Here is a 7,336-nt window from a genome sequence, read left to right as displayed (position 1 = left end):
CACTACTATTAATTGACTTAGGTTTTGACTACTATTTAATAAAAATCTCCAACTTAGACAATTACAACAAAATACTTCACCAGGGGCCGTGGTTTATTGGATCCCAATATCTTACAATTAGACAATGAGAACCTAAATTTAACCCTGCCAACACTAATATTAATCTATCCACCATTTGGATTCGCCTGCAAGAACTATCCACTGAGTATTATGACTTAGAAATCCTAAAAAATAGCAAACCTCATTGCTACTCTTCTAAAGATTGACACATGCACGGTCCACACCACTAGAGATCGATATGCACAGACTCTGCATTCTAGCACCAACAGGCCAACCCCTGCCGAAAAGTGCGCTCCTAGGAACTCATCTGCAATAATTTTACTACGAAGATGCTTCTTCAATTTGCATTACTTGTGACTGCTTAGGGCACAACTCCTCACGCTGTCCTAACACACTGCCTAATACACCCTCAACATCCACTCAAACACCCACACAAAAAAATTCCACCAATAACATAAACTCAGACCCACCGGATAAATGAAAAAGAGTGACATACTCCAAATATTCACGTAAACCCACATTTCAAAATTATCACATTGACACTACTGTTACAAAACAAGACTTGCGTAACAACAAAGATAAAAACAAGAACCCCTATCAACGAAGGGACCCATAATACCAATACTACTACCACTGCAATACCCTTAACCAATAGATTTCACTACACAAGTCCCGAGAAAAACCTTGAAAATTAAAGCCCCCTACCCCTATCCCTATCACACACCCCGTAATTATTTCACCCACCTCGGCTACCATAGCCACAACCGAAATTGCTACCCCCAACTCATCATACTCACACGCCAAATATAGATACAATTCCCAATATGCCTACCAATAGTACCACCATCCCATTTAACACAGTCCGAAATCAAAATGTGATTCTTTTGGACAAGTAGCACCTTAATAGATGTAAAAAAAAAAGATGACATTTTTATATATAGCGTCCAAATACTGGGCGCTATACATTGACGTTAACTGTACCATTAATGGAATAACCACCCGATGACTGGGGGTTATTTCTACTACGCACAACCTCATTTTTTGGAACGTCTTCGACCTTCACGTACATCTCCAACATTGTGATTACAAAAAATTCCCGGCATTCATCCGGAGTCCTCAGAAAATCACTCAAAGTTTCATCATCGTCGATGTTAAACTCCGAGGAAAAAGCAATCCCTTACGGAGTGACGGAATACGGATATCTTCCGGTTACTTTAAGTATCACTGAACATTTCCTCACACTCAATTTTTTGCATAACAATGATATTAATTTATCGTACTCCATTGTAAGTGGCAATTTAACATGACACTGAGCAGGTAAATTGTAGCCCACAGAGTTATTCTCCATCACAACCTCACCCGCCCAATATAATGAAACTTTTATTCTACGCTCTTCAGACATAATGAAAAAATGCTGGAGAATTTAACAACAATAAACGTTTCAACAAGAGTATGGAAATGGATAGCCGGGAAATTTCTACGCTATACACCTTTTGAATGAATTTCTATACAATCCTAATCTCTTTATATAGGAAATGGCTAGCCGGAAATTTTTTTTTATTATATGGCGCCCGAAAAGTGTGCACTATACGCTTTTGAATTATTGAAGTCAGGAATTATTGGTGGGGCCAGGAAAAAGGTGTATAGCGCCCAAATACTGGACACTATAGCGTCCAGTATTTGGGCGCTATACCTGTTAGTGTCAGCTTTCTATGTATAGCGCTCAGTATTTGGGCGCTAATATTTCAAGTTAGGTTTTTTCCTTTCCATTTTTCATATGGAATAGATTGTGTTTGCCATGGGGTACTCTGTTGAGTATTAGGTTAGCTGTAAGGATAGCCCCCCCCCCCACAAACTATGCAGTAATCCGGAACTTATTAATAAAAAATTTGCCATTTTCTTTAATACTCGATTTTTCCTTTCTGCAATTCCATTAGATTGAGGCGTGTAGGGTGCAGTAGTTTGATGGATAATTCCATATTTTGAACATATTTATCCAAATGGAGATTCATATTCTCCACCCTCTATCACTTCTAATTATTTTGATCTTTTTATTCAATTGATTCTCTACTTCATTCTTGTATTGCTTAAATGCTTCACTTGTTTCATCCTTACCATTAAGCAAATAAACATAACAAAATCGAGTGCAATCGTCAATAAAAGTTAATAAAAGTTATAAAATACTTTTCCCACCTCAAGATAGTGTCGACTTTATATCACAAATGCAATATGAATTAAGCATAAAGGATTTGAATTCCTTTCAACAAACTTATAAGTATGTTTTACAAACTTAGATTCAACACATATTTGACATTTTAATTTATTACACTCGAATTTAGGCAATACTTCTAAATTAATTAACTTTCGTAAGGATTTGTAATTGACATGCCCTAAACGAATATGCCATAAATCATTTGATTCCAATAAATAAGAAGAAGCTAAAATTTTATTCATACTGTAAACAACCACTACATTTCATTTGAAAAGGCCCTCTGTGAGGTAGCTCTTTCCAATATACATTTCATTCTTTCTTATAACAACTTTATCAGAAACAAATACGCATTTGAATCTATTCTTAATAAGTAAAGAAGTAGAAACTAAATTTTTCCTAATAGTAAGAACATGAAGAACATTGTTGAGCGTTAACACCTTGTCAGACGTCATCTTCAGGAATATCTTCCCATAACCTTCAATTTTGGCTGTTGCAGTATTTCCCCCGGAAAGGTTTCTTCGGGACCAGCAATAGTAAGTCGTAAATGCTTCTTTGACAGCACAAACATGTTGAGTGGCTCCAGAGTCAATCCACCACTCCTTCGGATTTCTAACTAGGTTGCATTCTGAAAGCATTGCACATAGATCATCAATGTTATCATACTTCTCCACTATGTTGGTGTGTCCCTTCTTCTTATCCTTTTTCTGGAGACGGCAATCAGGGGATTTGTGACCAGCTTTTCCACAATTTTAACAGTTGCTCTTGAATTTATTTTTGTTCTGCTCCTTAGTATATCCAGAAGACCTCTTCCTCTTCTTACTTTTTGGAGCAGTCTCCTCAACTATATTAGCTCCCATGATCTTTGAATTTCCACGAGACTTATTCTCGGCTGTTTTGTTGTCTTCCTCAATCTTGAGATGAATCACAAGGTCTTCCAACTTCATTTCTTTGTGCTTGTGCTTAAGATAGTTCTTGAAATCTCTCCACGAAGGAGGCAATTTTTCGATCATTCCAACTACTTGAAATGCTTCATTCACGACCACACCTTCTGCAATAAGGTCGTGAAAAATTAGTTGAAACTCTTGAACTTGGGTTCCAATAGTTTTGTTCTCTATCATTTTTTAGTCTAGAAACTTGGTAACCACAAACTTCTTCAAGCATGCATCTTCAGTCTTGTACTTCTTCTTAAGTGCATCCATAATTCTTTCGAAGTATTTGTAGCATTGTAGACACTGTACAAGTCATCCTCCAAAGCACTTAGGATATAGCCTTTGCAAATAAAATCTGTCTGTTTCCACACCTCCACAATCATAAATATCTCATTTTCCGGCATGTCCGCAACAGACACTGGAGGTTCTTCACTGGTGAATTTCTGCATACCAAGTGTGGTAAGCCAGAAGAACACTCTTTGCTTCCATCCTTTAAAGTTGGCTCCAGAAAATTTCTCCAGTTTCTCGGCCGGTGGAACAACAGTTCGGCTTGATGGGGCTATCGTCGTTGCCGCAACAGTCGCAGAAGAATTTCCGTTATCAATTGCCATTTCTCGCTGTCAATAACAGAAGAGTTCAATTAATGACAAAAAATAGAACAACAAACAATATGGTAATTAACGATAAACAGTACGTTTAATAAATAAAAACCAAAGTTTTTATATACTGTTTCATAGAAAAACAATGAAGTTTTAATGTTCTTCAAATCGTTCCTGAATTTCAATACTCTGATGAAGTTTTATATCTTCAAATAAGAATAAAAAAATTCAGAAGGAGTAGAAAATTACACAGATTTTAATCTCCACAAACAGAATATAGATTACGAATAAATAAATATTAATTTTCTTAAGATTGTTAGTCAAATCTGTATTACTGTAATAAATAATATAAATAGTAAACTTTCTGTAGCAAGATAAAATAGAAACAAAAAGTTAGCAGCAACAATATATCGAAATGATTAAATAAATCGAGCTCACTGAATGTACAGTGTGTCCTTAAGGAAATTATTCCCCTCAAGCACCCGAGGTGATGAAATATTATCCCTCCAGGATAGAACGATTTAACTCACTGAAGTGTTGGTAGCAAAAACGCCGATGAAATAGCGAACCACTCGAAGACTATAAAACACACTGAAAATTTTGTGCAGAAGAAGAAGAAGTAGATCGGAAAATTTCATAAGGAATGATTCTGGGATTCAAAGCATATTTATGGACTTTTTGGCACTATTTTTGAAAAGGTTTGCAACCTTTCAGAAATAACTATGGCTTTTGGGAATATTTCTGTTTGAAATATTGCGGAAAAATGGATTAACATAATCCGGGAAAGAAAACGGACCGGAATGGGTCGCGTCGCGGGTCCTGGGTTATTCCAAATTGAATTATTATTAATTAATTAATTAAATAATTGAAAGAAATTTTATCCAAAAGATTAATCAATCAATGTTTGTATCAAATCCGAAGCCAAACCGAAGCCGAGCGAGCGACAACGACGACGGCGCGGGACCTGCCTTCTTCTTAATTCTTTAAGATCTAGAAGAAGAACAATTGTATATATATACCCATCAAAAGTGTTTTCTTAATGTCCCTTTGCCAAAGAGAAAAACTCAAATATTTTATTTTTCCTCCATTTCTCATTCATCCTCTTTAAGTTAAATCAAGCTTAAAAGGCCCAACACTTACTTCAAAGATCAATTTGGAATCTGAAGATTGTGAAGATTGATCAAACAAGACAAACCACAAATCACTCCCTTGATTATGAATACGAAAAAAGAAGAAAGATAATGAATCCAACCCATCTCCTAAGCAGGATTTTGAGGCACCCCTTGGGTCAAATCTCTTAAGATATTTTGTGCCTCAATAAAGGGTCAATCTGCAACGGCTACTCAAGAATCTTGTATAAGAAGACTGGCAGATTCAAGAATTTAATCACGCAACTTACCATTGTTTCCTATGCCTTTCTAGTTCTTAGCACAAACACTGTATTCCTGAGTTTACTAGTGTCTCAAAAGATAGGGAGTATTAGGAAAAAAAACAAGAGTTGTGTCAAGATTGTAAACCATCGTTGCTGAAAATTGTTGGTGGTAAAACGATCCAAAAACCACTACTATTGTAACAAACTATTAAAAATCTAAGAGAATCCTTGAGACCTAAGGGAACTGAATGTAAGTACCGTATCGGTAATGAACCAGTATAAAACTCTTGTGTTCTCAGCTTTTAAATCTTGCAATTTATTTTCATCATCAATCAAACATGTTGATAAATTGGAGTCGACTACTTCTCTTCTGAGTTGACTAAGTTTTTAATTTACCTACAATTCACCCTCTCTTGTACTTTCACAAACAAAACCCCAACCAAAAATATACCTATTGCGAGTTTTTCATTGCTTTTTTGGTTAAACCTTTTTCAAGATTTGGATTACTCGCTTCCTCACATTTTATTCATCATGTGTTTAGCAGAACACATATGTAATTGTTGTTTAACTTGTTATGCTATCATTGTCGTTTAGTATCAAACTATTTGGGTAAGGGAGTATTTTTTTTTTGTTCAACTAATTTTTAATATAGAGAAATGATTTTAAAGTAGATTTGGTAATTTTGGCTGAAGATTGGATTGATGACTGGATTACAGAGTGTATTAACGAATGAATTGAAGGTAGACCCTCCCGTTGTTTTACACGATTTTTAGGTTTTAAATATTTCTTTTAGGTCTCACTTTAATACTTGAGTTTTGAGTTCATTTTAGTAAATGTCATCTTTTGGCAAAATAAAAATCACAAAAACATTCACACTTTTTATTGGGATTTTAGGAAATTAAGATTTCTGAGTTTTATGTTATTACCTTAATTTTGCTATTTCTATTTGTCAAGAGAAAAAAGATAAAAATACATTTCGTAGTTCTATAATGTTAAGAACTTTGAGTTTTGTTGAATAAATTTAAGCTTCTTTAGTGGTGCAGTTATAGTTGTTTAGTGTTATTTCTAATTTATTCTTCATTGTTTTTGTTATCTTGAAACTTTTTACTCAAAAGAAAAGGTAAAAATGAATTTCTTTCTTTGTCATACTTGTCGCGCCTCTTTTTTACCAAACCAACTAAACCTCTTAAATAAATAAAAGAATTTTGCAAAGCGTAAAAGGGTTTTTCAATTTTGAAAGTGGCAAAAGATAGTGTTCAAAAAGATTAACTCAGAATCGCCACCTGACATTTGATTTCAGTGTGTCAGGTCACCGTTTTTCTAAAAATAATTTTTTCTTTTAAAACACTTGAGACTACAAAACTAAGTCTGCACCAGAGATTCAGGTAAGGAGATTCATTTGACTCGGGAAGAAGGTAGTAGGCACTCCCTAAGTCCCGTAACTAGTACGGTTGCATACTTGATCTAGTCGATTTTTAAAATATTCAATTGAGGTAGAAAACACATAGAAAGGAAAATAAACACACAAGAGGCTCGAGGTCGTTCCTACCTAAATAAAAGAAAAAGAAAAATGAAAATAAAATAAAAATACTACAAGTTTCTACTTTTGGCCTCCATTTACAAATACCTCGGGGCATACCCCGGATAAAAATATACACAAATCATCCGAGACATCCCCGGATAATAAACTAAAAGAAACGACCACTCGCCTCGATACTAAGAAAATCCTATGGCTTACCTACCCAAGTGAGACGGCCTAAACATACTTCTACCTGAAAAGTAAATAAAACAAGAATAAAAGAACAATATGATTATCTTGAACCTGAATTTTCTTTTAAGTTTTTTCTTTTTTTACCCAGCAACCCAAACAACGAAATCAATTCAGAATAAGTTTTCAAGTTGGAACCTCTCACTTCATTAAATCTAAATCACATTCGGTTGAATCAGTAACATAAAAACACCACAAAGAAAGGCATTCTTATTGTCACTTCACGTCATTAGCAAATCTAATTTATCAAAGGATCAAAAGATATCACAAACAAACTTGGAAACCATCTGAATCAACCATCCAAACACATATGTGACAAAAATCAAAAGGTAAGATATTAAAGATAGAAGTGGACCTTTAAATGATTTTCAATAGCAGAACTTCCTTCAACAGCCT

This window comes from Nicotiana sylvestris, chromosome 10 (genome assembly GCF_000393655.2).
Source record: "Nicotiana sylvestris chromosome 10, ASM39365v2, whole genome shotgun sequence".
Lineage (NCBI taxonomy): Eukaryota > Viridiplantae > Streptophyta > Magnoliopsida > Solanales > Solanaceae > Nicotiana > Nicotiana sylvestris.
The sequence above is the reverse complement of the archived record's forward strand: the minus strand, read 5'-3'. Positions refer to the sequence as shown.